The sequence below is a fragment of the Malus sylvestris genome, chromosome 11 (assembly GCF_916048215.2).
Source record: "Malus sylvestris chromosome 11, drMalSylv7.2, whole genome shotgun sequence".
Taxonomy (NCBI): domain Eukaryota; kingdom Viridiplantae; phylum Streptophyta; class Magnoliopsida; order Rosales; family Rosaceae; genus Malus; species Malus sylvestris.
Genome location: NC_062270.1, coordinates 24346594 through 24352593, shown reverse-complemented (window position 1 = coordinate 24352593; position 6000 = coordinate 24346594).

The window sequence follows — 6000 nt, the reverse complement described above, 5'->3', positions numbered from 1 at the left end:
TTATTGATTATCAACCTAAACATGTTTTCTATACTAACTATGCGTACTGGTTTCTAAACTCTCACCAAGTAGAAAGGAGAAAGAGTAATAGTAAGGAGCCTAAATTTGTAGATAAAATTTACAAACTAAATGATTGTCACCAATTGAAAATGAACACGTTTATACACTTAAATACTAATCCAATCATCAACTTCTAAGTTTTTTAATTTACTAAATTTTACTTACAAATTTAGTCTCCCTATCGATGGGCCAAGTAGCTACCAACGTGATGCCACTATTATAAAAACTCCCCTTACTCTAACAATTAACTCTCTAACCCAACATTATCGCTCTAGTCTATTGTTTATCTTAGCTCAAATCCTTCACTCTGTAATGTAAATATATAGCTATATTTACACACAAAAAGGGACCCCACACAATAAATAACACACATATACCAATAAGTGTGGGGTACTTCAATTTGACATAAAAATTATAACATAACCAATTAACACTCAATGATTCGGTTTGGTTTGAATTTGACCAATACATCAAACTAAACCATACATCGAAACCAAACCAAACAAACCATGGTTTAATAGGTATAAGCATATTCCAACACATTAATAAAATAAAATAGAAAAGTGTAACGTTTAATTTTCTAAGCATCCACACATCCCACACATTCCAATTTAATCAAAAGATTAAGTGTTTCGAAACATGAGGTAGGAATCTTACACCAAGTACAAAATTTGATATGGTTTCCTGTAACCCGGCCTCGACTCCACTTGCTATAAGGGTTGCTCTTACTGCTACATATGGCTCTCTGCTTGCTTCACCCACTGTTTTCTGTGAGTTAGTTGGCTCTCTACAGTTTCTCACCCTTACTCGTCCCGATATTTCCTTTGTTGTCAACACGGTTGCTCAGTATATGAGTGCTCTTCATACTACTCACTTGAATGCTGCTAAACGGATTCTTCGCTATGTTAAAGGTACTTTAGATTTTGGCATTCATATGGGTCCTTAGAGTTCTACTTCTTTATCTGCCTATTCGGATGTTGATTGGGCAAGTTGACCGGATATATGTGCTCTACTACTGGCTATCTTATTTATTCGCGTTCTAATCTTATATCATGGTGCTCCAAAAAAACAACCAACTGTGTCCTGCTCTAGTGCTGAGTTTGAGTATCACTAATTTGCTCATGTGCGTGCGTTGGACACTACTTGGGTTTGCTTTCTTCTTGGTAAGCTTGGAGTTTGCTTGACTACACCTATTTTACTACATTGTCATAATTTGAGTGCTACCTATCTTACTGCCAATCTTGTTCACCATGCACGCACGCATCACATTGAACTTGATTATCACTTTGTCCGTGGAAAGGCTGCTCTTGGTAGTCATCGTGTTTGTTATATTCCCTTTGCTGACCAACTGGTTGATCTCCTCACTAAAGCTCCTCATCAGTCTCATCATGCCCTTCTTTGTTTCAAACTTTTCCAACCAGGCTGGTCCAGTTTAAAGGGGGTGTTAGAATATCATTAATTAAACGTGAATCTTCTCCATAATTATAGCATGTATTATAGGAATGTAATTTCCAATTGTAAATAGTGTAGGATTCCTACCTCAATAGAGATTGATATATCCCCATATATATTATGATTTTTTCACACATCACTACAAGGAGTCATAATTCTACACTTCTGCAAATAGATTATCTACTACAAAAACATGGATGCAAGTTTTCGTTCAACAAAAGCATGCAAGTTCCGTGCTACAACTAGATATTGTACTAACCATCTTTTACAACTAGATATTGTACTAACCATTTTTTTTTCCACTCAGTCTGCTTGTCTCATTAAAACTTTTAATCTAACGGACATAGAGTTGACACATGATTCTAAATAAAATAAAATAAAAATAAAAATAAACTCTATTTCCTCACAATTAAAAAAAAATTACTATGTTGATAAACATTACTTGTTCTTTTACTTAAAATTTACAGTAGTGACCGTAGTCACTAGTGGAAGGAAAGAAGGTAAAGGCACCTTCGCTTCTCCCCTCCCCCTCTTTTTACCTCTTCTTTTGTGGTGAATATTTCCTTATGGTGATCTAATATGAACGAGGCACAAATTTAAGTTCTTGGTCTTTTTTTTTTTTTTTTTTTTTTTGCTCCTGCATGTCAATTGCACTTTCAATATTCTTTTTCCATGATCTGTTACTTTCTATCAACTTTGATTCATCACTGTTGATTTTTGTTGTAATTTGAGGGTTTTGCATATATTTTTCTGTGTGAAGACAAGAGGTCGGGTTACAATATAAAGGCAAGGTTGAAGACACGAAAGTCTTGCCTTCCTTAAATTGCTTGACAATAAGGAGACATGACAAGACATGGAGAATAAACTTCTTGACTAATGCAACCAGCTACCCTAGAAGAGACAACTGCACTACACTTTCCCTTACTACTTAGCCTTAATTGCCTTGGTTGACTTTCATCTTCGAGTACTCCTCCTCAAGCTGGATCAAGGGGATTGATTGATCAAAGCTTGGAAAGTAATAGATGAAACTGAGTTGTGGGAAGAACCTTGGTGAAGATATCTACAAGTTGTTCATGGCTGCAAGTGAAGTTTATTTGAATGATTTAAGATTGGACCTGTGCTCGAACGTAGTGGCAATCCACTTCAATATGCTTAGTTCTCTCATGGAATCCAAGATTAGAGGCGATATGCATGGCAGCTTGATTGTCACAAAATAAGGACATTAGTTGATGAATAGGAAACCCTAAGTCTGAAAGCAAATCTTTTAACCAGATGAGCTCACATGCAATGGATGCCATAGCTCTATATTTTGCTTCAGCGCTAGAGCAAGTAATGACATTTTGTTTTTTGCTTTTCCAAGTGACGAGATTACCTCCAACGAAGGTACAATAACCAGTGGTAGATCGACGATCAGTAGCATTACCAGCCCAATCAGCATCAGTGTATCCTATAATATGTGTGTGACCATTTTTGTTCATGAAAGTACCATGCCCAATGGACCCTTTAAGGTAACGTAAGATCCTTTTAGCCACATTCAAATGTGCTAAAGTAGGTGCGTGCATGAACTAGTTGACTATGTTAACTGCATAGGTAATGTTAGGTCTTGTGATGGTTAGATAGATGAACTTACCTACAAGCCTTTGCTAGTGAGTGATGTTGCTAAGAGGTTCATCCACTATGTCTAGTTTTAGCTTATTGTCCAGAGGACTACAACTGGGTCTAGAATCACTCATTTCAGCCTCTTGTAGCAAACTAAGCACATATTTGCATTGGTTGAGAAACAATCCCTTTTGGGAAATGGCTATCTCGATACTTAGAAAGTATTTTAACACTCCTAGGTCTTTGATGGCAAACTTTTGTCGAAGTGAATGTTTGAGACTTGTAATCTCATCTATATTATCCCCATGATGATGAGATCATCAACATATATAAGAAAAAGTTTCCTAAGTGATCCATTACGAACAAATAGAGAAGAGTTAGCATTACTCCTCTTGAATCCAACAGCTTCAATGACAGAACTAAGCTTAGCATACCATGCACGAGGGGATTGTTTCAATCCATATATGGCTTTATAAAGTTTACATACCAAATTAGGATAACAGGCTTAAGGGGTGGCCTGGAGGTAACTTCATGTAGACTTCTTCTTCTAACCATGCCAAATAAAAACATTCTTAACATCCATTTGGTACAGGGACCACCCATAATTGATTGCGATGGATAATAAAACTTTAATTGTGTTCATATTTTGCATCTGGTGCAAAGGTTTCTTTGTACCACTCCAAAGGTTTGAGTGAAGCTACGAGCAACCAACCTTGCCTTATGTCTTTCAATGGAGTCATCTAAATGGAATTTGGTTTTATAGATCTATCTAATGTCGACAACCCATTTTCCCCTTGGCAATTCAACAATGCTCTAAGTTTGGTTTTCATCAAGGGCTTGCAGCTCTTCCTTAATTGCCTTTCTCCACACATCTTAAAGATTGACTTCCGAAAGTTTTGGGGTTCATAATGACTAGAAATTGTACTGAGGAACACAAAATGTGAGGGTGACATTCTGTGATAAGTAATGGAGTTGGCGATTGGATGCCTTGCAATGTAAGTAACATATTCTTGCAGTCTTTTTGGATGATGACGCTCATGAGTAGGATATTTGCGTGTTGGGGCTAAACTAGCAGGCTTGTTGATGATGATCTCTTTACTTGAATAAGTGATATCTTCTTATTCCTTAGCACTAGGATTAGACACATTGTCGGTGTCATCTTGTGGAGCACCAATACTATTTGAGACATCTTCAACTGTAGTTGGATTTGGTAAGGGAAATAGATCTTGAAAGAGCTCCCCATGACTGGAACCATCTCTAACCTTTTGGTAGTATGGAGTTCCTTCACCAAAGTATGCATCTCTTGTCAAGACACCCTCTTAGACTTGGGGTCATAACATTTGTACCCTTTGGTGGTAGAAGAATATCCAATAAACATGCATTTTTCAGCTCTTCGATCAAGTTTGTCACGGTGGATAGACTAAACATGAATAAAACAAGTGGCTCCAAACACTCTCAAGTGTGACAAGTCAAGTGGCTTTCCTTTTAGTACTTCCAAAGGATATTTAAACTTCAACACTTTGCTTGGCAATCGATTAATAAGGTATGTAGTAGTGAGAACACCTTGTGACCAAAATCTTTTGGGAACATTCATTTGAAACATTAATGCCTTTGTTTTCTCAAGTAAATCTCTATTTTTCTTCTTGGCCAACCTATTTTGTTGAGGAGTGCCAACATAAATGGTTTGATGAATGATTCCATAATTACTCAAGTATTGTGTCATAACATGGGACATATATTCAATGTCATTATCAGATCTTAAGGTTTGAATTTGAGATGAGAATTGAGTCTTGACAAGATTGTGAAAGTTTTTGAACATTTCCATAACTTCACTTTTAAATTTCAAAAGATACAATCAAGTGACTCTAGTAAAGTAATCAACAAAGGTTACAAAGTACCTATAGCCATCAAAAGATTCAAGGATAGGTCCCCAAACATCATAGTGAACTAGTTCAAAAGGCTTGCTAGTCCTAGTTGTGGAAGAGTTGAAAGGTAACATAGTACGTTTGGACAAGTGGCAAATGTCACACTTAGACATGTTTTTCCTTAGACTAGGGAAAATTTTGGACAAAACAAGCTTAGAAGGATGAGCCAACCATTGATGCCATAAGTGGTGATATTGAACAAAATTTGACTCTACTGTCCCGTGGGAATTTGAAAGTCCTTTGACAGGTAATATAGCCCGTTCAAGTAAAAACCTTCACCAATCTTCTTGGTGATTAAATCTTGAAAAATGACCTTGTGAGGTGAAAAATAGCAATACAATTTATGGAATCTGTAACCCAAAGATCATGCATAGAAATTACATTCAGGGCTGTTGAGAAAGCATTTAAAATATCTGATACATCATCTTGTGAAGGGTACTTAGTTTCAGCTAGGAATCTAGCAAACTTCCCAAGTAAAGCAATTGAACTTTCAGCCCTAGGGTTGGTTTCTCCATTGCTTTCAACATCCTCTTGCCTTTTTTGAAGAAATGCAACAAACTCATTAATGAGATTTGTTGGATTTTCCGTGAAATTAGCTAGACCCTCAGTAGGTGTGAAGGTAATGTGATTAGCCTTGTAGAGATGGAACTTTGGAACCTTCTTTGTGAGCTTCTGGTATTCTCCTTCATGAACTTAGGCTTCAGTTATGAATGTAGTATCCAACACCTTTCAATCACAGGGCCAGTATAATTGCAAAGAAGGCACTTCGAGTCTGGTCGTTTGCCTCTGCACACTTTCTCTTCATGTTGTCTGTGATTGGACATATACACCCTAGCCCTCCATATTCATAACTTTCCTGCAAACTTCCTCTCGCTGGATTGTTGCACAGACAACTGCAAACGAGGGTAACTCAGAGTTCATGAGAATAGACTACTAAGGTTTTCATATTCAGAACTGAGACTCG